Below are 23352 nucleotides of genomic sequence, written 5' to 3' on the forward strand. Positions count from 1 at the left end.
AACAGGACTATCTGAACAAGTTGATCAAGCAGACTAATGGTGCCAAGCCACCTAAACGTTGAGTACAGTTTCAATGTTGGTTATCCTACCATCTTGAGTTTGGAATCTGTTACTGTCTGTTACGGGACAGGAATCTGTTGTACCTTGTGTTCTAGTAAGAATTCAATCAGGAAGTATTTACACACTACACCAACCCTCCTGCCCGATAGTGTGTGGTCAAAAAGTGTGGTCAAAATTTTGCTACGGAGTTAACTTCCCTTTTGGATAGTTATCTAAACCAGGGTGAAATAACAAAACGTGAATATGATTTTCTGAATAATAAATCCCCAAAGATGGCTATTTTCTACACACTACCTAAAATACACAAAAGGCGTACAAAACCACCAGGCCGTCCAATTGTCTCTGGCATTGACTCTTTAACTGCCAATATGTCCAAATATGTGGATTTCTTCCTAAGACCAATTGTGGAATCACTGCCATCTTATGTTAAAGACTCAGGTGACATGATAGTAACAATAGAACAGTTCCCACCTATCACAGATGAGGTTATACTTGACAGTTTTGATATTGTATCCCTATACACAAACGTACCACATAGTGGAGGCATTAAGGCAATTAAATACTTCCTGAGCCAACGAAAAAACAAACTTCCATCTAATGAAACAATTACACACATGGCTGAATTTGTACTTACGCGTAATTTCTTTACGTTTGATGATAACTTTTACTTACAAGAATGGGGGAGCTCAATGGGATCGCCAATGTCACCTAGTTATGCTTCTTTATATGTAGCCTTTTGGGAACATACAGTAATCTTGAACCCAAACAATAACCCCTTCTTTCATAAACTCTGGAAACGCTTTTTAGATGACATTTTTATTGTGTTTAAGGGAAATGAGAATGAACTAATGTCACTCCATGACCTCCTCAACACTAAAGTTGAACATCTATCTTTTACTATGGAAAAGGACCCAACCAAAATGAATTTTCTTGATCTATGGATCATAAAAGGAGAGGATGGACTATATACTGATCTATACACTAAACAAACTGATAGAAATACCCTTTTAAGGGCAGAGAGTTACCATCCTCTACCCTTAAAAAACAGTTTACCCTACAGTCAATTTTGTAGATTGAGGCGGATCTGTAAGAAAGAATCTGACTTCTCACATCACTTGACAGAGGCACAAAATAAGTTTAAAAGACGTGGATATAGTGAAAAGAGTATTGAAGAAGCCACCAAAAAGATCCTCTCAAAAACAAGAGAAGAGTTTTTTAAACCTAAGAAAAACAAAGATATGAATTCAAATTTATTTATTACCAAATATACCAAAACATCTGAACAATTTAAAAAAAATATTCAAAATCATTGGCATATCTTACAAAAAGATGAGACCATTACACATTTATACAAGGATCGCCCAACTGTTAATAATAATAATAATAATAAGCTTTATTTGTATAGCACCTTTCATACACAGAATGCAGCTCAAAGTGCTTTACATTTGAAGCATGTAACAAAATAATAGTCAGTCAGTCATTATCAATCACATTTCTTCATTGCTGGGGCCGTTTATGATCCACTCAGCAACATATCAAAAATATAGAAAATGACATGTCATAAGACTGGCAGCCTTAACCCTCTTACCCCCCACAAGCACGCCATATGGCAACTGTGGCAAGGAAAAACTCCCATATTCCAGGAAGAAACCTTGAGCAGAACCTGACTTAATAGGGGGAGCCCATCTGCTTCTGGCTGGCTGCGCCCTCCAATAGCAGCAGATGTAGAATAATCTGAAAAAGTAGTCTACAGGATAAGACGAGTTAACTAAAAGCTTTCCTGTACAGGTATGTTTTCAGATCTTTTTTAAAAATATTTACTGAACTCGCCTGCTTGATGTACAGAGGCAGGGTGTTCCATAGTTTGGGGGCATTATGGATAAAAGCAGCTTCTCCACTTTGTTTGTGGAGCACTTTGGGTACGATTAAAAGATTAGAATTGGATGATCTAAGTTTCCTTTGTGGTTGATAAGATATTAAAAGCTCAGAGATATATGAAGGTGCTGTGCCATTCAGAGCTTTGTAAGTAATTAACATAACCTTAAAATCAATTCTATAGGAAATAGGGAGCCAGTGCAGTTCAGCCAACACAGGGGTGATGTGTTCTCTCTTCTTAGTCTTAGTTAAAAGTCTAGCCGCAGAGTTCTGTATGAGTGCCAATTTCTTTAGATGTTTTTTGGGAAGACCAGTGAAAAGTGCATTGCAGTAGTCTAACCTGCTAGTGATAAAGGCGTGAATTAGTTTTTCTGCATCTTGTTGAGTTAAAAAGGGCCGCACTTTGGCAATGTTTCTCAAGTGGAAATAGGCTGTTTGAGTAACTTTACTGATATGGGGCTTAAAACTTAACTCTGCATCTAAGATGACACCGAGGCTTGTTACTTTTGGTTTGACCTGGTGTGCCAAGTTCCCCAGATTACTAAGAACAATATCTCGCTTTAGTTTTGGTCCCACCAAAAGTACCTCTGTTTTGTCATCATTTAGTTTCAGAAAATTTTTGCTCATCCACTGATTAATGGAGGTTAGGCATGCAGTGAGGGAGCAAAGGCCATCTGGGTTAGTTGGCTCCACAGAAATATACAATTGGGTATCATCTGCGTAGCTATGGAAGTTTACATTATGCTGACTTATGACATTTCCCAATGGAAGCATATATAGGGAAAATAGCAGGGGACCAAGGCAGCTCCCCTGGGCCACACCAAAAGGCAAGTCATGTTTTTCAGATACATGATCTCCTAGACTGATATAAAAATCTCTGCCAGTAATGTAGGTTTGAAACCAGTTTAGAGCATTATCAGAGAGACCCACCCACTTCGCAAGGCGGTGAATTAGGATGCTATGATCAATGGTGTCAAATGCCGCACTCAAATCCAGAAGAATAAGGATTGAGACTTTGTTTGAGTCAGTAGCCAGTCTGAGATCATTGACTATTTTTACTAGAGCCGTTTCTGTGCTGTGATTTGATCTAAAACCTGATTGGAATTTTTCAAGGATACTGTTTTCGTTGAGGAAGGTATTTAACTGATTACAAACAACTTTTTCAAGTACTTTGCTCAGGAACGGTAGATTTGATATAGGCCTGTAGTTGCTCAGATTGGTATGGTCAAGATTTGACTTTTTAAGTAAAGGTTTCACAACAGCGGTTTTAAAAGCAGTTGGAAATATACCTGTTTCTAATGAGGTATTTATTACCTTGAGAATAAAGGGAGCTAAGCTATCATATAGTTTTTTGAGGAATCTAGTAGGGATTGGATCTAAAACACATGTTGAGGAGCCGGTTTGAGTTATAATTTTACCAAGCTCAGATTGAGTAATAGTGCTAAAGGACCTTAATTTTGGGGGGCTGTTTTTGGGTGTACTATCAAACATATTACTTGTATTACCAATAGCCTCCCTTATAGAAATTACTTTGTTTTCGAAGAAGTCTGCAAATTCTTCGCATCTTAGAGAGGATGCCTGACTGAGTGTATCAAAAGGTGTTTGATGCAATAGCCTATCAATGGTAGAGAACAACACCCTAGAGTTTCCACTGTTTTCAGCAATTACCTTAGAGAAGTGGTTCCTTCTCTCATTCCGAATAGCTCTATTATAATTTGCTATTTTTTCTTTTAGAATGGCACGGTGAACCTGTAACTTAGTTTTTCTCCATGTTCTCTCAGCTTTTCTACATGATCTTTTTAGATCATGGATATTTTCGTTCATCCAAGGTGTCAGTTTGCTACAGGGCCTTTTTTTAGTCTTTAAGGGTGCCACTCTATCAAGCATAGCGCCTAATTCATGATTGAGAGCCTCTACCATTTGATCAATGGGATGATGTAAAATATCTAAATTTATGGAGTCTATAAGAGCTATGAACTGCTGTTCTGCTCTAATGTCCAAGAGTCGCGATTTGATTGCAATTTCGGGATGAATTTTTGGAGTATGTAGTACTATATTAAAAGATACACAATAATGATCAGACATATTTATATCATTTACTGATAAGTCTGTGACTTCTATCCCTCTAGAAATGACTAGATCGAGGGTGTTGCCAAGGTTGTGGGTGGGTCCTGTAACATGCTGCTTTAGCTCTAAACTGTCCAACACATTAAGGAACTTACTGGCTTTAGCATCAGTTGTCTTATTGACATGAATATTAAAGTCGCCATTTACAATTATCCGATCATAGCTAGTGATGATGAGCGACATAAGTTCAGAAAACTGGTCGAGAAAGCCAGCCCATAGTTTAGGAGGGCGGTATAAGGTTAATAGAAGTACAGCTGGGTCAGCCTTCAGAGTGAGGGCAATGTACTCAAAGGAAGCGAATTCACCAAAGTTGACTCTAGTGCAACTATATTTGTTTGAGAGAATGGAGGCAATTCCACCACCTCGTTTGCCTTGTCTAATTGAGTGGAAGAAATTATAATTTGGGGGACAAGTTTCAACAAGAACAGCTTCGCTGTCTGAAGTCAGCCAGGTTTCAACAAGAAACAGAAAATCCAATTGTTTTTCACTAATAAAATCATTGATTGCAAAGGTTTTGGTAGTAAGTGCACCTATATTCAGTAAACCCATGTTAGCTGAAAATGCCTCTGGCTTTTGAGGAATATGCTGAGGTATGGAAAGAATATTTGTTAGGTTTCTAGTTTTAAATTTGTCTTTTCTTTTTACTATACGTTTGGTAGAAATCAACGTTGGAATAGAACTATAAGCATAAGTCATGCTATTGCATGAAGCAGCTTGATCTATGGTAGTAGTATTGTATGTTACCCTGCAGAAAACATTCTCAGACCCATCCACATGTATAATGCCATTCGAATCAATACCTGGGGGGCGTGAATCTGTAATATTTTCTACAGAATGTCAATGCCTCAGTGTGGACGCTATGTTGTCAGAGAGTAGCCTGGCTCCATGTTGGTTTGGGTGGAGACCATCACGCTTCAGCATACTGGGCCTCTCCCAGAACAAGCCCCAGTTGTTGACATAGGGGATGCTTAGGGAAGCGCAGTAGCGTTTGAGCCAGGTGTGGAGATCGAACAGTCTGGACCATCTCTCAGCACCTTTTCTGTAGGTAGGGAGAGGCCCAGAGATGACAAAGCGTTTTTCTGTGCCCATCAGGGTGGTGATGAGAGTTTTGTAGTTTTCCTGCAGTGCTACTGACTGCTTATCTCTGATGTCGTTTGTGCCCACGTGTACGATGATGTTGTTGACCTTGATGTGGCAGGCCAGGATGCTTGGGAGTTTCTGCTGGATGTCAAGGACCTTGGCACCAGGGAAGCAGTAGACCTTGGAGGGACCGCTACATGATGGGGGAATGCAGAGGTCTCTAACCATGGAACTGCCGATGACCAGGGTGGAGGTTGATGAGGTCCGGGGAGGTGGGGGTCGGGGGGGCGCCGACTTTGAGGAGGGACCAGGATGGTTGTCTCGGGGCAGGAGGGGCTCCTCATCCTCGGTCAGAATGGCGTAGCGGTTTTCCAGTCGTATAGGTTGGGCTGGGCCTGAGTGCCGTCCGGACCGTCTGCCGTGCTTGTGATGCTTGCTTCTACGCCATGGCTCAGGCTGATGTGGAGTGGAGCTGGCCAGCAGAGCAGGCTTGGTTCTCAGCAGAGGCCGGGGAGAGGCAACAGGGACAGAAGTTGCATTAGTGCATGGCATGGTTAAAGTATTGGAGGACAGAGTGAAATCAGGGCATCTGGCATTAGTATGTGTAAGAGAGGTAACGTTACTTACGGAGAGAATGGTGTCGAGGAACTGTTCATCCTTCTCAATCTGATGGAGGGTCGCTATTCTGGCTTCGAGTTCCACTATCTTTTCGCTGAGAAGGACGCAGGAGTCGCAGCCTGGTGCACAGCTGAGGGGAGGCATCGTGTCGCGGCGAGGGCTCGTCGGTGTCAACTTTCTTTTAAACGTTTGTTTGCTAGTTGGCTAGCAACAGCGATATCGTGCAGTTCCTTGATAACTCGAACACAGGTAGCGGGTGAGTAATCTGAGATTACTCACTTTTATATTGAGTCACTAGTTTTGAGAGACGTTAGAAGGAATTTGATGCTTTCTTCTTCCAGATAGCGTTTCCTTGGCCCGGTATTATTTGCAGCCCTTGATGCTGGTTTAATCGTTTCAACTGTTGTGTTTAAACGTGGCCGAAATCTGAGGGATGAGTTAGTACAATCTGAATATGTCCCCACCCCTCCTCTCAAACACGCTTAACACCTATCCCTGATGGAAATTATAAATGTGGAGCATGTGCCCAATGCAACTCCACTTCGAAGAAAATATATTTTAACCATCCACACACCGGCGAAAAGATAAATATTAAAGGTATAATTTCATGCAAAACAAAAGGGGTGATTTATATGCTGACCTGTCCATGCGGAAAAGCGTATGTGGGGAAAACCTCTCGGGAATTAAAACAGAGGATTGCGGAACACAGAAGTACCATAAGATGCCAAAATAGCATCTATCCTGTGGCCCAACATTTTATGGAGTTTAATCACCCAATATCATCCCTAAAATACACAGGGATTGAAAAGGTGCAACAACTTAAGAGGGGAGGGAACTTTGAAACAATTTTACTAAAGAGGGAGGCTTTTTGGATTTCACATCTACGGACTCTAAGACCCAATGGTCTGAATGAAGAACTGGATTTGAGACCTTTTATTTAAAAGAAACTTCATATAGACATGTTTGAAAGTGTTGAATGTATTGAAAGTGACAATCTTGGATATTTGTACTAAACATGTATTTGATGTACTGTGATTGGTGACTGTGATGAATTGGGTGAAGACACAGTGTGTATAATATGACTTGTTGGATGTATGATATGCTGACTGTTTTGTCAATTTTGTAAATGTTGTGGTTTGTGAACACTATTGTTGCTGTGGTCATCTTGATGATAGGCTCCCCTTGTATGTTGTGGTGAGGTGCATCATAATTGATTGTGTGGACCTAGCTTGATTACACACATGGTAAGATACCCAGAGTGCCCTTAATTGACACCTGGTGCTTTAAGACTGGATGTGCTAGTGTCCACATTAGGAACCTTGACAAAGGCTGACAGGCCGAAACGTTGGAATAAAACAATGAAGAGATAGAGTGTGCGGCGACAAAGTTTTTTCAAAAAGTGTGTATTGCCAACAGGATAATTAGCTTGAGGGAATTTTTTTTATGAATCAGCTTTGAAAGATTGACTTTACATCTTTATGCTTTTAAGTCATGCTGAAGTTCCGTTCCTCCCTATACATTAAGTCAGACTTGGGAATGAGCATTCATTGAGAACAAATCTGATCTCTATATCTCCAAGGTAGAAGCCAGTGGCATAGCAGTAGAGATAGTTAGGACTTTCTGGCTTTGCAGGAAAATGGCTGCATTAAATGAAGGGCTTACTGTTTGCATAAAGAGAAAAATAAAAAAGTTAGTATGCCTTAATATATTAACATCCTCCCCCTTCCCAGAGAGGTGTATGCGTGCTATGTCAACCACAGCCTTGTTCAATCTAAAATAACTGTCTGGCGTGAGTATACCTCACTAGTTGTTACACTGTTATTCTAAAGATTAGCCAGTAGATGGCACTGTCACACAGCTGAAATAAGTACAGGGCTGTTTGATCATTTATTTGAACAAAGACAATATTTGTTAATGTGGCCTCTTTCTTTCTCTTTCACATACCACACACTCAACACGCATATGTGCGCACACGCACAGGCACACACACCATTCCTGAAGCAATCAAAGCAGCACTGGTGCCCATGGGATGTGTGTTAAACTCCCTGCTGTACTCATTGTACACTCATGACTGTATGGCAACTCACACCTCAAACACCATCATTAAGTTTGCTGATGACACCACCATAATCGGCTGTATCACAAGTGACAATAAGTCTGCTTACAGAGCAGAGGTGGCAACCCTGACATCTTGGTGCCAGGACAACAACCTGCTGCTCAACGTCAGCAAAGCAAGGAGCGGACAGTAGACTACAGAGTGCTTCAGATTCCTTAGAATTAACATCAGCGAGGATCTGAGCTGGTCGCACCGTATGGTCACAAAGGCAGCAAGACTTCTGCCGCTTCGGAAGTTTGGTATGGACGGTGAAATACCTACCATCTTCTACCACTATAGCATTGGGAGTATCCTGACTGGCAACATCACAGCATGATACACAAAGCTCTGCAAAGGGTGGTCAGCTCAGTGCAGCGCATTACAAGGACTGAGTAACCAACTATTCAGGACCTTTACAGCCAGCACTGCACGGGAAAGACAGTCCCCCCTACCATCTGGTAGAAGGTACAAGAGTATTTTTAAATTACTACTATTTAATGTATTTTTTGAAGTTGAGCTGGATCGTGAGCACAATACATTTCATTACTAATACATGCTTTTTTTGACTACAAGACAATAAACTTGAACTTGAACTTGAACATGACATGATTGTTAATTGACCAAAATTGACCTGATACAATGACACAAAAGGGAAAACATATGTGTCTGGGCCAAACCAAATGACACAGAAGGGAACACATATAGTGGCTGGGCCGAACCAAATGACACAGAAGAGGGAAACACTGCTACTTTATGTGCTGGTTTGTGCACTCTACTCAGCTCTCTTTTAAAATGCAAAATATGTACAGACCTGCTACTCAGACTGGGGGTAAAACCAGTACTGATTACTAGGGCCCCAAAGGGAGGGAGGGCCCTTGAAAAGTCTGGAATATATTTTATTATGGGGGCCCATCAGGACTGCTTATGCATACAGGGCCCAGGTTCTTGTGCTACACCCCTGTTCGTCAGAGAGACAAATCACCAATGAATGCATACATACAAAGATACATTTGTATTTTTATGGTTATTTGTTGCTTTTTTGCTAATCATTAATTAGGTATTTCCTATCTTGAGGAAATGCAGTTTAAAACTTTTTAATCTAAAAATAACAAAAGGCAATGTCAATATTTTTGTCAATACAAATAGGGTCATTCCGTGTGAAATCACCCAATTTAAGCGCAATTTGGCAGGTGACCCTCTCCGAAAAAATCTGAAAAAAATCACAGGTGTTTGTAGACCAAATCCATGCATAGATCTTAAATAGTATATCTGTATAACTAATCGTTGCAAAACTACAGCCCTTTGAAACTTCAAGTCATTTTAAGCATTGTGGTGAACAATCCTTTTTGTTCAACTTCCAGCATTATTGGCTCTTTTGATATTTCACACACATTAGTGAAACTATGTGAATAGAAGTACATTTTCCTGTATGCGACAGAAGTACACCAAATGTGCGACCAATGTTTACATTTACATGTTCTCACGTGCGACTTTTCAGGGTTCTGATTGGTTAATGTGAGCTTGATCTTATCGTTAGACTGCCACTGTGGTTTGGCGTGCTCATGACAGCATGTATGTACACGGGATCGTGTAAACACATTTTAAAAATAAACGGTCTCGTGTACATGCAGTTTTATTTGCAAACGTAGATGGCCAGATATTCGTTTAGGAAAATACCCTGCTTCGTGTAAACATAGTCAGACTGCACTCAAGCACAAACGACAGGGCCAATTAAACATGCAAATTAGCAAAGCAACAGGTCGCGTCCTAAGACCGCCCAACCATTCACAAATCACAGCGAAATACTCACTTACCCAAACAAGTGTAAGCTAAACCAAACTCCTGACGTTAAGAGTGGACGAGCTCCCACATGTTACCAAACCAAGGCTCGTAGTTGGCATGGCAACATAAATGGGAGACCAAACGAGGATAAAGTATTACAAAAGTAATTTATTAACGTAAATAAGTAAATAATAAAAGTAAGGTAGTCAATATAAATGTAGTGGTGAGAAGAATAGAATGTGGTGCGAATCAGTCAAGTGTAATTAATAATCCAACACAACAACAGCAACGCCTGGAGAGAGACCCTCTGCCCCTACGAGGTAGCCCTATATAGGTGCAGGTCAATCAAGTTGATTGTGGCACTTGACCGGGACACCTGCACAACTCCCAACCTGCGACACAAACAAGAACAGCCCAGCAGGAGGCAGTTAACGGGCGAGCCCGTAACAATATATAGGCTACTCTTTTGATCCCGTGAGGGAAATTTGGTCTCTGCATTTATCCCAATCTGTGAATTAGTGAAACACACTCAGCACACAGTGAGGTGAAGCACACATTAATCCCGGCGCAGTGAGTTGCCTGCAACAACAGCGGCGCTCGGGGAGCAGTGAGGGGTTACGGTACAGATCCACTAGCACTTCACTTTAATTTGTCGTGTCGCATTCCACTCTAGTCCTATGGGTGACGTCAATCGACTTTAACGCGCCTGCAAAGCATTCCGGGAAGGCAGCGCTGCATTTGAAATAATGTTGCTGGCCGATGCCCATCTTTATGCAAATTAATCCGATGAACGTGAGACGACTATCCAATGAAAGCACGAGGTTGTAGCAGGGCTCCAGAGTGCGACCAATTTGATCGCATATGCCAGTGGTTCCCAAACTTTTAACAGGCATGTACCCCCTGAGACATTATGATCTTCCGGAGTACCCCCAACACCACCAATTGTTAACAAGTTTTTTTTTAATTGTTTTATTAATATTTATTTGTATCACTTTTGTCGAGAATAGTGAATAGGATCCTAAACATATGATACAAATCTCATCAATAGTCAACATATGATAGGCCTACAAATGTGCTGAATATAATGATTTTAAATAGATCTGCACCTAATCTCACACACAATCGTCTTGTTGAATGCAGTGATCTTATCTGCTAGGTGCTTGTCTTTGCCTTGTAACTGGAGATTTAACTCATTGAGCTTTCCAAATATCGCTAAGATAGGCCAGCTTAGTCAAGAAATGTTCATTAGTGAACGTCCTTGCAGATTCAAACATGCGCTCTTCCTCCAAGAAGAGGCGACTCGGAGCTCAAACACGCGACAGCACTTTACCTCGGGAAAGCCACCTTGCCTCGCTGTGAAATAGTACAGCCTTTTTGTCAGCTCCCATCTCCTCTCAAAGTGCGGAGAATAGACACGCTTTTAAGGGCCGGGTCTTGATGAAATTCACCACTCTCACAACCTCGTTCAAAATCTCATTCAGGTCGGGACTAACTAAGCTGCCTTGACACGAGCGCTTCCCTATGAATAACACAGTGCGCATCGGGTACTACCTGGGCCTAGGCTACAGATAAAAAAAGAAATAAAAAAAACTCCTGTTTTTCACGTCAGTTCGCGCACCCCCTGGCATGTCTCCACAGTTTGAGAAACGCTGTTTTACCCTGTCTGTCTCCACTCTCGAATATTTTGTTAATGCGGAGAATTTTTTTTAATGTGCAGTGCAAATGCGGAAGTTAAGTTACGTGGGATAAAGAAAACGTTTGAAAAGGCATATGACTTAGATCTTTTTTCGCGTACCCCCTGAAATCAGTCCACGTACCCCCAGGGGTTCAGGGTAGTAGTCCATAAAACAAACGAAACTAGGATTTGGATGAATATATTGACTGTTGGTGTTTCTGGTGAGGATTTGAGATTGCATTGAGTAGTTTAAATAAAACAAGATTTTGAAATGGCTTAGTTTGTTATGGCTATTACTGTGTTGTATACTGTTAAGTACATGCCTAAAATGTCAGGGTGGTCAGAGGAATCAAACGCAGATTAAGGAATATCTTGCAGTCTTGGTTTATTGGAGTGAAAAATATCAAAAATCCACAAACTTAATCAGCAAAAAACAGGCTCTTGATAACAAAAAGACCTCTCAGGCGGGATAAGTTCGAACATAAACAGAGCACAAAAAACTGAAAAGTCAGCAGAGCTTACATGCCAGTAACAGGTAGTCTAGGCAGGTCTCACAAACACAGAAACGACGATCAGACAAAGAACAATGAACACAGGGTTTAAATCAGGGGCGTCACTAGACCTTATTCACTGGGGCACGTGCCTTAGTAAAAGTCTCCAGTGCCCCAGTAAAATTCTAGCGCTGCTCTCGCTGGAAACGGCATTCATGAGCGCATCTCCATGCCTGCTTTAGTCATGACTCGAGCCTGTCACTTACCAGCCAATAAAAAAAAAAAAAAGGAAAAAAGAAAGGGGCCATAATAGCCAATCAGGAAATAGCACCTCTGTAGCTGGGTAAGATTGAAAGCAACAACCAATGAAAATCGTTCACATGATTCTTTCGAGTGTTTCGTTGTACACACACATACACAGTGGAAACTGCTGCAAATTCACAACTTGTTTGACAGAAAAAATGAAAAGTTGATCGCTGTTAGAGAATGTTGCCCACATAATTAGCATCTGTTTTTCAATGCTTAGCGTCATTGTAGCCTAAATTTAGCAACAGTTTACCAGCTTGTGCTCTCTCCCTCACACACACACCATGCGTAGACTGCATGCACACATGCGGACAATTAATAATGATACGTATACTGTAGAGAAAGTCCTGTAAAAGTAGCCTTGTTTGTGAAGCTGTCCTACTGTAAAACTAAACATAGCCTTCTGATAAACTATTTAGAGATGGACATAATAAAATTCTTCCTGAACAGAGGCAGAGGTAGAGGAACAGTGAGGAGATGAGGAGGACGAGGGAGGTATGATAATTGCCCACATTAACGGTAACATTAACATTTATGCTGGTAATAGCCAGTGCTGTGATTTTGATCAATGGTTTAATGGCAAACTTAAATAAGTTTGCTGCATTTGCAAATGTAGCCTATAATAATCTACACAGATATTTGCAAATGATCACCAAAAGTCAGTATGAAGGCTTTAGTAGGCTATTTAAGCTACAAAGAACTGTTGCCAGGATGACTATAGGACCCTTGCCTGGGAGGGAAGTTTATCTCAATTTTGACTAAAAAAGTCAGGAAAGCCTATTAAATTCATGCAGTGAGTATAGGCCTACTTATGCCTATGTGTTTGGATGTTGCTGGATAGTGGCTGCTACAACAATTGAGGGAGAGAGTGCTGGAGGAGGAGGAGGAGGCGGAGGAGGAGAAGAAGGTCGAAGAGAAGGAGAAGAGAGGGGAGAAAGAGCACAGGCAGGGTACCTGTAGGCTAGACATTTCTTTCATATTGCGCGCACATTTTTTTTTTGTATTGGGAGTTGGGGGCCTGTGCCCCAGCAAAGCTTTAGGTCTAGAATCGCCCCTGGTTTAAATACTCAACAAACGAACTGAGATACAATGCAGGTGGGAAGGTAATTGGGAGATAATAGGCAAGACAGGAAACAGACCAAATAAGGACAAGGGTGTGGCAACAGGAAAAAACTGAAATAGACCTCTGAAGTTCGCCTACAAAAAAGATCCAAAACGGCCATCTTTGCCCATATAAGGAGATCCGGTTGTTAATTGAAGCTAACTACCTATGGCAAATTGCATTGCAAGTTAGCTCTGGAGTAGCAAAAATCTAAGTGTGCCGCCTTCAATTACCGGAGATCACAGTATCCACTCGAAGGCAGAGGACAAAAGTGTGTTCAGGAAAACGTCTGCATTTCAGACTTTTTCATCCCCACGAGACTTTAACAGGTGCGATTATTCAAAATCCCCATGTTATTTTCCCATAGGAAAAATCGCCAGATACCGGATGTCAAAGATGGCAGCTTTTTTGTAGGCGAACTTCAGAGGTCTATGTGAAACGAAAAATATAGAGCAACTAGCCTAGAAATCTAGACGCACCCTAGCGGCGGCAAATTAATTTGCTCAGCCTGTACGTCTAGTATCAAACCATAGGGATTTCTATTGACTGACGCCGTGGACGTCATCCAATCACAGCGCTCTATTTGGTTAGAGAGTCTTAAAGCGGGCTTAACAGGATAATGACATGGCGATCCGCCTGTACCTTGACCCTCGCCTGGACCCGAAGCAGAGTTGACCTGGTGCGCTTCCACGTCCGTCGGCATCGTCGGATGAAGGCCTGCGCCGACGGAACCCCAACATCCTCCTCCTGAGCCGTCTGACCATTTGGATTCTTCTGCGTGGAAGAAGAGGCTGAGCCAGTCACTTGGGACTGAGGCGGCGGCTTGGACACCGTGAGCTGGAGGTGTTGCAGCTGGGCAGCCAGATTGGTGAGGTTGGATGCAATGGAATCCAAGGACTTCTGCACGGAATCAAACTGGTTCTCATGTTTCCCAAGCATCACTCCCTGTCTCTCCAGGACGGACTTGAGCTGTGTGAAATCTGCGGATTCCATCTTGGTCTGATCGTACTGTACGTCGGCATCGTCGGATGAAGGCCTGCGCCGACGGAACCCCAACATCCTCCTCCTGAGCTGGGAACACTAGAGGCTGGTAGCCGAGGCAACACTGGAATGGGGACAGGCCTGTGGAAGATGCCGGCAAGGAGTTCATGGAATACTCCACCCAAGAAAGTTGAAGACTCCAGGACATTGGATCTTGGGAAACCAGGCAGCGCAGAACGGTCTCCGCCTGCTGATTGGCACGCTCCGTCTGAACATTAGTCTGCGGGTGGAAACCTGAGGACAGACAGACTTTGGCGCCCAACAGTTTACAGAAGGCGCTCCAAAAATTAGAGGTAAATTGAGGGCCCCTATCGGAAACCACATCAACTGGGAGACCATGTAACCTGAATACATGTTGAATTACAAGCTCGGCAGTCTCTTTGGCAGATGGAAGTTTGGGTAGAGGCGCGAGGTGGACAGATTTAGAAAAACGATCAACAATAGTGAGAATGGTGGTGTTACCATGGGACGTGGGCAGGCCAGTGACAAAGTCCAGGGCTATGTGGGACCAGGATCTCTTGGGGACCAGGAGGGGTTGCAGAAGGCCAGCAGGTGGTTGGTTAGAGGGTTTGTTCTGGGCACACGTAGGACAGGCATCCACAAAGCTTGATGGCCAGCAGCTCTCTGTCTCCTACGTCATAGTTGCGCTCGTCGGGGTGAGTCGATGGGAGTAAAACGCGCAGGGGTGGACCTTCTGATCGGTGGTGGAGCGCACACCTACATTTGAGGCATCTACCTCAACAATGAATTGGCGAGTCGGGTCTGGACGGCACAAAATAGGGGCAGTAGTAAAAAGCTTCTTAAGCTGCACAAAAGCCTCTTCGGCGGCAGGGGTCCAGGAAAAAGGTACCTTGGAAGAGGTCAAGGATGTGAGAGGCGTGGCCACTGTGCCATAATTTCTTATAAAACGCCTATAAAAGTTAGCAAATCCCAGAAACGCCTGGAGCTCCTGTCTAGTGGCTGGCTGAGGCCAGTCAGTAACAGCCTTGACCTTGGGGCTATCCATCTTAATTCCCCCAGATGTTATTATGAAACCCAGGAAGGAAATTGTCTCCTTGTGGAATTCACATTTCTCTGCTTTGACGAAGAGCTGATTCTCGAGCAGGCGTTGAAGGACACAGCGGACATGTTGTACATGCTGGGAGACAGATTGGGAAAAAATCTAAATATCAAGATAAACAAACAAATTTTCCCAAAAGGTCCCGGAGGACATCATTTATAAGACATTGGAAAACTGCTGGGCAATTAGTTAGATCGAAAGGCATGACCAGGTATTCATAGTGACCAGATGGCGTGTTGAATGCAGTTTTCCACTCATCCCCTTCCCTTATTCGGACCAAGTGGTAGGCACTACGGAGGTCGAGTTTTGTAAAAATCTTGGCCCCCTGTAGTTGCTCAAAAGCCAACGACATCAAGGGGAGCGGGTAGCAGTTCTTGATGGTGATGTCATTCAGACCCCTGTAATCTATGCAGTGACGCAAGGAGCCGTCTTTCTTCCCCACAAAGAAAAACCCCGCCCCGGCAGGAGAGGAGGAGGGACGAATGATTCCTGCGGCTAGAGAGTCCCCAATATATTCATTCATGGCCTTAGTTTCAGGAATGGACAATTGTTAGAGACGACCCCTAGGGGGCGACGTACCTGGCAGAAGATCAATGGCCATATCATACGGGCGGTGAGGTGGCAATGAGGTAGCTCGAGCCTTGCTGAAAGCAGCCTTGAGATCCAGATACTCCGGGGGTACCCCGGACAGGTCGTCAATGAGAGGAGCTGCACTAGAAGGACCTGAAGACAGAGGAATGAGGGCATTACGCAAACAATTAGACATACAGGAAGAGCTCCAACCCATTATGTTGCCACTAGCCCAATCTATGTGTGGGTATGTCTGACCAGCCATGGATGGCCCAGGACAATAGGTGCATGTGGTGACTCTAGCAGGTGAAAGGACAACACCTCCTGGTGGTTTTCAGAAATGAGCAGACCCAAGGGCGGGGAGATGTGGGACACCAGGGCCAATTTCGCCCCGGTCAAGGCCTTTGCCTCAAGAGGCTGTTGGAGCTTGATGGGCGAGAGACAGAGTTCAGCGGCCAGACGAGCATCCAGGAAATTCCCATCAACGCCAGAATCAATGAGGACGGACACAGGGTGGCGGCGACTCCCGACAGTGAGGGTGGCTGAGATGAGGAACCGGGTAGTAGAGGGAGGTAGAAGAGGAGTAGTACTCACCAGTAACTCCCCCTTCACAGGTGAGTGTTGCCTTTTACCGGGCAATGGGCAACAAAATGACCGGGTTGGCCACAATACAGGCAAGAACTGGAGTCCATCCTCCTCTTCCTCTCAGCCGGAGACAAACGGGCTCGATCCACTTCCATGGGTTCAGGGGAATCACTGGAGGCAGCAGGAGGCGGTGAGACACTGTGGGTTGATGCAGCAGGTGACCTCCATCCTCGGTTATAATCTCGCTCACTATGATGCTGCTTAAGCCGCTTCTCAATGCGAATGGCTAGGTCCACCAGACCATCAAAATCCTGAGGCAACTCATGGGTAAGCAGTTCATCCTTGATGGAGTCAGAGAGACCATTGAGGAAGACATCAAACTGGGCATCGACATTCCAGCCACTGGTGGTCGCTAGAGTGCGAAAATCGATGGCAAAATCTGATACGGACCTCTTCCCCTGTCTGGACTGGAGTATCTCCCTGCCGGCCTCCCGACCCTGGAGAGATCTGTCGAAGACCTTGATCATCTCCTCGGTGAAGTCATCAAAGGAGCGGCAGGCTGGAGAATCTGCGTCCCATATTAGTCCAGGCAATCTGTGAGAAAAAAACACCCAACCCAAAACTAGTTGCAACAGAAATTATTTTTGTTGTATTCAGTTTATGAAACCTTTTCATATCATATACCAAAAGTCCATGAAAATCCAAGTGGTGGAACATTGTCAAAATTGGAATTATTTGTGCATAGGTCAGTGGCAAAAAGCTGCACCTTTGGCAGTTTTATTGAACTTTCATAGTACAGGGGATATGTGAAAATTAGGTCAAATTCTTTCATAAAGGCATGAAACTTGGTGAACTTGTACAGTTTGGAGCCCTGAACATTTTCAGATATAAAACCATTATCAAAAAACCCTAATGGTCGCCGTGGCAACCATTAAATGTTCCACTATAACTGAATTACGCCTATTCTTCATTATATCTCCTGAAACAAACATGGTATCTCAGAACCAATGATGCCTACAGGGATGAGCAGTATTTATTACATGTATTCCATATTTCAAATACAAAATATATTGTATATTCGTAATTTGTATTTGACTGGGTTGAAAAAAATGGCTTCGTATTTTGTATCAAAATACTTTATATTAGTTTAGAATATTGACAAATATTTTTGGTAAAACCAATACTTTTGGTGATGTGATGACATCATAACTGACTTGGGCTGACTTAGAGTTTTAATTTGCCCACATTTGTGATAATATTGAGATTCAGGAAGATGATCCAGTGCAAGTTGAGTAACTTTAGGCAGGTCAATATAGGGTTCAACATCAAAAAATTGATACAAAAGGTTTTTTTATGGATTCTGGTACTGTTAGACATGCTAAATAACATACTAAAAATCTAGTAAAATCTGACCTTGAAAAATGATGGCCACCAAAATGGCTGCCAAGAGGTTATAATGGCTATGGGCCCTATCATGACAGTCAACAGCACAGCGCAAAGTGTATAATCATCATGATGCAACACATATTTCTATTGTACACTCGAGTTTTTCGTCATCTCTTTTATTGAGCAATGCACCAAGGGGTGTAGCCATTAACGACCTAAGGAGGGGTCTAGCGCATTATCTAAAAATCACTATCGTACACTACCTAAAACGCATTACGCCACTGACCAAGAAATACCTGGTCAGAAATCCATGGCGAGTTGTTTATCTGTTATTTTAAGAGTGTTTTATCAACAGTGATGGGCGGGTGCACAACTACACCCTGCTTTTCTCGTCCACAGGAACGTGAACCAGCACACATCCATGCAAAACATTACAAATTACATGATTACAATGGGGAACATAATAATTATAATAAAGATATCAGGAAATACGTCTCACAATGAGTAGTTTCACCATTCACCATCATTTGCAAATTGTTAATGACAGTTAAAAGTGAATAGGCGAGAGGCACATATGGAGCACATCTGAAGACGCACTGTCACGAGATTTAAGCAACTCCTCTGCAGGATAAATGTCCTTAGGTTTCTTATTCAGTCATTTAAACACTATTGGTGTAAGTGTTGCCTTTTTCAGGCTATTTTGTCAATGGTAACCTATTGTCAGTCAATAGCGTAATTAACTGTGTAACTGTTTTGTGTTGACTATGACACCACAGAGAAGTTAGTTTTACTTTGCCAATGAGTTCAAATAATAGACGAGTGCAGATGCGTTTATAGGCAGGTTTTAAAGCATGGTTTAGTGGAATACCTGTTCCATACAGTCTCGCATGCAAGCAAATTCCTTCAAATGGGCCGCTGACTACTACAATACCGATGCGCTGTTTGAAGTCCAACTGCTTGCTGTTAAACGGAATGACAGATGTCACTCTCATTGGTTTAAAGGATGTAACGCCCAAAACACACCCATGACTAACTAAGAAACATAAGATCCACTTTTTTGCGCCAGGTGCCGCACTTTTGAAAACAAAACCACACCCAATGTGGACTGGACAAACCCACTAAGCTATTTGCTAGTGACCATGCGTATTAGACAAATATAGCCCTATATCTCAATTACTATTCAGCCCACAGGGGTGAATCTGAGGACAAATGATGGTCAAATTAAACAATAATATGATTTTAAATGTTAACATTGAACATTTTGGAATGCTCTAGCTTTTTCAGCGATATATTAAAATCTATGTGTTTTAATACAGAGTAAATGCAATACAGGAATATGTACCATGTCCAAGGCATGGAGGAAGATAATACTTAACTGGTATCATATCTCATCTAGAGGGCATATGCTTTTAGAAAATATATAGTTTAGGTGTTTAATTTGTTTTCCATAGACAGTATAGGCTAAAATGTATCCGCTTTACACAAGATTCGCCTATATAGAATATAGGGCAATGTATTGTGCATGGCATGGAGGAAGATGGGAAATGTCTTAAATTGTGTAATATCTCATCTAAAGGGTATATGCTTTCAGAAAATATATAGTTTAGGGTGTTTAATTTGTTTTCCCTTGACTATACATGCCAAAATGTATCCACTGTACACTAGATTTGCCTATGCAGAATAGAGGGCAATGTGTTGTGCATGGCATGGAGGAAGATGAGACATGTCTTAACTGGTGTTATATCTCATCTACAAGTAATATGCTTTCAGGAAATATATAGTTTAGGGTGTTTAATTTGCTTTCCCTAGACAGTATATGTCAAAATGTGTCCGCTTTACACTAGATTCGTCTATACAGAATAGAGGCCAATGTATTGTGCATTGCATGGAGGAAGATGGGACATGTCCTATTTGGTGTCATATCACTTCTAGAGGTTATATGCTTTTAGAAAATATATAGTTTATGATGTTTAATTTGTTTCCCTTAATAGTGCAGGCCAAAATGTATCAGCTGTTCACTTAATTCACCTATACAGAATAGAGGAGTATGTATTATGCATGGTATGGAGGAAGATGGGACATAAGCTGATTAATGCTATATTTCATGTAGGGCATATGCTTTTAGAATATGTATACTTTTGGCTGTTCTATGATTTTGGTAAAACCATGACCCATGCATAGGCATGCATTTTAATTATTAATCTTAAACTTTATTTATTAGTATAGCATGCACCTTTTGCCAGACGTCACAACAATAGTCACCTCTTTGGAGGCTAGCTGCAGTTATCTGCACCTGTCTGTTGAATTTGGGCATTATCATGTCCATCTTCAACTTTGCCTTTACAATTTTCCTTCATTCATTCACTTACATAAACATACTGTGCTGTCTGATTACTGTTTTAGCCAAAATTGTGCAAAGTAAAGAGGCATCATACAGGCCCCTCTGATTGGACAGACAGTCTCAACAGATCAGTCAACCCCCCAGGCAAGAGGTCAATTACTATAAGTCTTGGAAAATAATGGACTGATACTTTCGTGTGATATACTGTATATGATTCAGTGACCTCTAAATCAGACCACCAAAAACACTTTCCTAGGCTGAATAATGCTTAACTATATGTTTGTACAACTTTAACATTGTGGAACACTAAAATGCAAAAACACACTGGCTCTATTTAAAGACTGAACAACCATTTCCATTGATTCAAAGGGCCAAAATAAAAAAAATAGACACCAATTAGCAACAAACAAGTCTGAAATAAGCCTGAGAAATGTACTAACTCTTTGAAAATAAAAGAATGTTCCTCAACAATGCAATATTCTAAAATTCCATGTTAAGTTAGATGGGATCAGATTATTCTTTAGAATGCTTATTTTACAACATTCTAATTACAGTTTTGTCAGTTTTTGCTGAAGGATAATGCCTAAAACAACCCTCTTTTTAACATATTTCCACCAACTGGATTTTCATGGACTTTTACTATGGTGTTTAGATCACCAATTGAAATATAAAAATGTGAAAATAAATTCTGTTGCAATTAGTTTTGGGTCAGACCTTACTTTGCCTGGACTATATGGCCACTCACGGGCCCGGCCCGTCAGACGAGTAATGACATAGGCAATCTGGGACCGGTTGGTTGGGAAGGTTGCTGGTTGAAGCTAGAACACCAGGGAGCACTGAGATAGAAAAGACCTGCAGGTTCCGGGATCCCCACTGTAGGGTTCAGGGGGAGGCAGACGAGGCTCAGGGTTTGGATTCTGCTGCGTGGAAGAAGAGGCTGAGCCAGTCACTTGGGACTGAGGCGGCGGACACCGTGGACACCGTGAGCTGGAGGTGTTGCAGCTGGGCAGCCAGATTGGTGAGGTTGGATGCAATGGAATCCAAGGACTTCTGCACGGAATCAAACTGGTTCTCATGTTTCCCAAGCATCACTCCCTGTCTCTCCAGGACGGACTTGAGCTGTGTGAAATCTGCGGATTCCATCTTGGTCTGATCGTACTGTCAGGGTGGTCAGAGGAATCAAACGCAGATTACGGAATATCTTGCAGTCTTGGTTTATTGGAGTGAAAAATATCAAAAATCCACAAACTTAATCATCAGCAAAAAACAGGCTCTTGATAACAAAAAGACCTCTCAGGCGGGATAAGTTCAAACATAAACTAGTGATGTGCCCAATGAAGCGAGGCTTCGGAGCTTGTGTCGAGCAGAAAGGGGCGTGCCAGATGAAGCCCCGGTTTGAGGCTTGTGTCGTTTCCATAAAAATCACGTGACTGATGACAAACGAGGCCTCGGTTTGTGAGTGTGACGTCTGAAGCTTCGTTTGGGACACACACCCACGTGACTGCTTTGGAATCTGACTCAAAGGCTTTGAATTGCGCGAACCAGGGCACCCGCTCTAGTGTCGGAATGAGTTGTGTTGTATTGCAGGAGTCAGGCGAAATTTGTGGGTAGTATGGAAAGCCGATTGAGCATTTATTCTGATATCTTGATATCAGGCATAATTGTCATGTACATGTAAGACATTTTTGTCAACTAGTTAACTAGTGAGCCATGTTTGTGTGAACTAGTTAACTAGTGAGGGCCAAAATATGCACACTAGTTAACTAGTGGGAGCCAAAAGGCTCACTAGTTAACTAGTGAACACATTTTAGCTTCACTAGTTAACTAGTGAGAGCCAGAAATGTCTACTAGTTAACTAGTAAAGGCCAAAATGCATACCAGTCAGCTAGTTGAAGGCTTTTGGGTCTCACTAGTTAACTAGTGACAGCCAAAAATGTGCACATGTTTACTAGTGAAGGCAAAACACCTCACTAGTTAACTAGTTGCAGTAGGTCAATGTCACTAGTTAACTAGTGAACCATAAATGGCTTACTAGCTAGCTAGGTGATGGCAGAAGGCTCACTAGTTAACTAGTTGATGCATCATTTGTCCAAACTAGTTAACTAGTGAGGTCATAAATGTATACTAGTAAACTAGTTCAAGACAAAATTCACACTAGTCAACTAGTGGCGCAGAATTCAAATTAGGAGGCGGAGAATTCTGGAAATTGAGGCTTTCTATTGGCTCCTTATGTCCAAATAGAACATGACAACCAATCACATGCTGAATTTCACGAAATCCCACCCACAACATTTGCATGTGGCACACAAGTTAACATGCTGGCCAAAGGAACTCTAGCTAGTAAACTAGTGGCTTCAGTGTGACACTTACATGTAAACTAGTGAAGGCAGAACTGCTCACTAGTTAACTAGTGAAGACACAAATGCCCACTAGTTAACTAGTGAGGTCTAAAAAGTGTCACTAGTTTACTAGTGTGCACCAAAACACCCACTAGTGAACTAGTCATGGCAATTTCCATTCGACTAGTTAACTAGTGAGGTGCAAAAAGTGTCACTAGTGATGAATAGGCGATGAATAGATGAATACTTCGCGAGTAGTTCCACTGAGAAGAATGGGTGAATTTGGACGCACTTTCTTGCGCTGTCACTTTCTCCACCCAACCCACATTAATTTGCGCTGTGAATGCTAAGATTATTTTGACAGGCCACAGGCTAAATAAAAATCGCTATTAGTAGGACGCAAAGCAGAATATTGAAAGAAGGGGGCACCAAGGCCACCGTGGCCTGTAAACCTATGATTTTCAAAGGGGCTTCACAGCCAACTCAAGGGGCTACGACGGGCATGGCTGTCGTGGCCGCCGTGAAATTCCTACCCTGGTTACAGCGCTTCTGTGACGTCATTGTCGCGCTACTGGTCGGGTGCGTCGAGTATGTGGGACGTTTAACTGTACCGATCCACTTGCACGACACAACATACGCATGGGGTCGCGCTGCCTCCCCTCGTTCAGTCGTGTATGGGCGTTTAGTTTAAAATGTCAGTTAGCAGCTCATATTCAGTTCATTTTAACGTATCTTAAGTGTTTTTCCACAAATTGACCACAATTTTATGTCAGGGAGCCTATAGGACTGGTTGTTTTTGGCTCCCTCTGGTGTTGCTCT

General features: G+C 42.4%; 1 long non-coding RNA gene across 1 annotated transcript; it reads right to left on the reverse strand.

The window, feature by feature from the left end:
* Positions 1–1299: 1299 nt before the first annotated feature.
* LOC143125414 (uncharacterized) lies at positions 1300–21558 on the reverse strand. The gene is made up of 2 exons (XR_012987257.1): positions 21515–21558; positions 1300–1634 (listed from the first exon to the last, which is right to left on the reverse strand). It is a non-coding gene; the product is annotated as an uncharacterized LOC143125414 (long non-coding RNA).
* Between the last annotated feature and the right edge of the window lie 1794 nt (positions 21559–23352).

This window comes from Alosa pseudoharengus, unplaced genomic scaffold (genome assembly GCF_046254945.1).
Source record: "Alosa pseudoharengus isolate Yale_2024_CS ecotype anadromous, Long Island Sound unplaced genomic scaffold, YU_APseudo_1.1 YU_APseudo_1.1_scf_16, whole genome shotgun sequence".
In the NCBI taxonomy this organism is placed as follows: Eukaryota; Metazoa; Chordata; class Actinopteri; order Clupeiformes; family Clupeidae; genus Alosa; species Alosa pseudoharengus.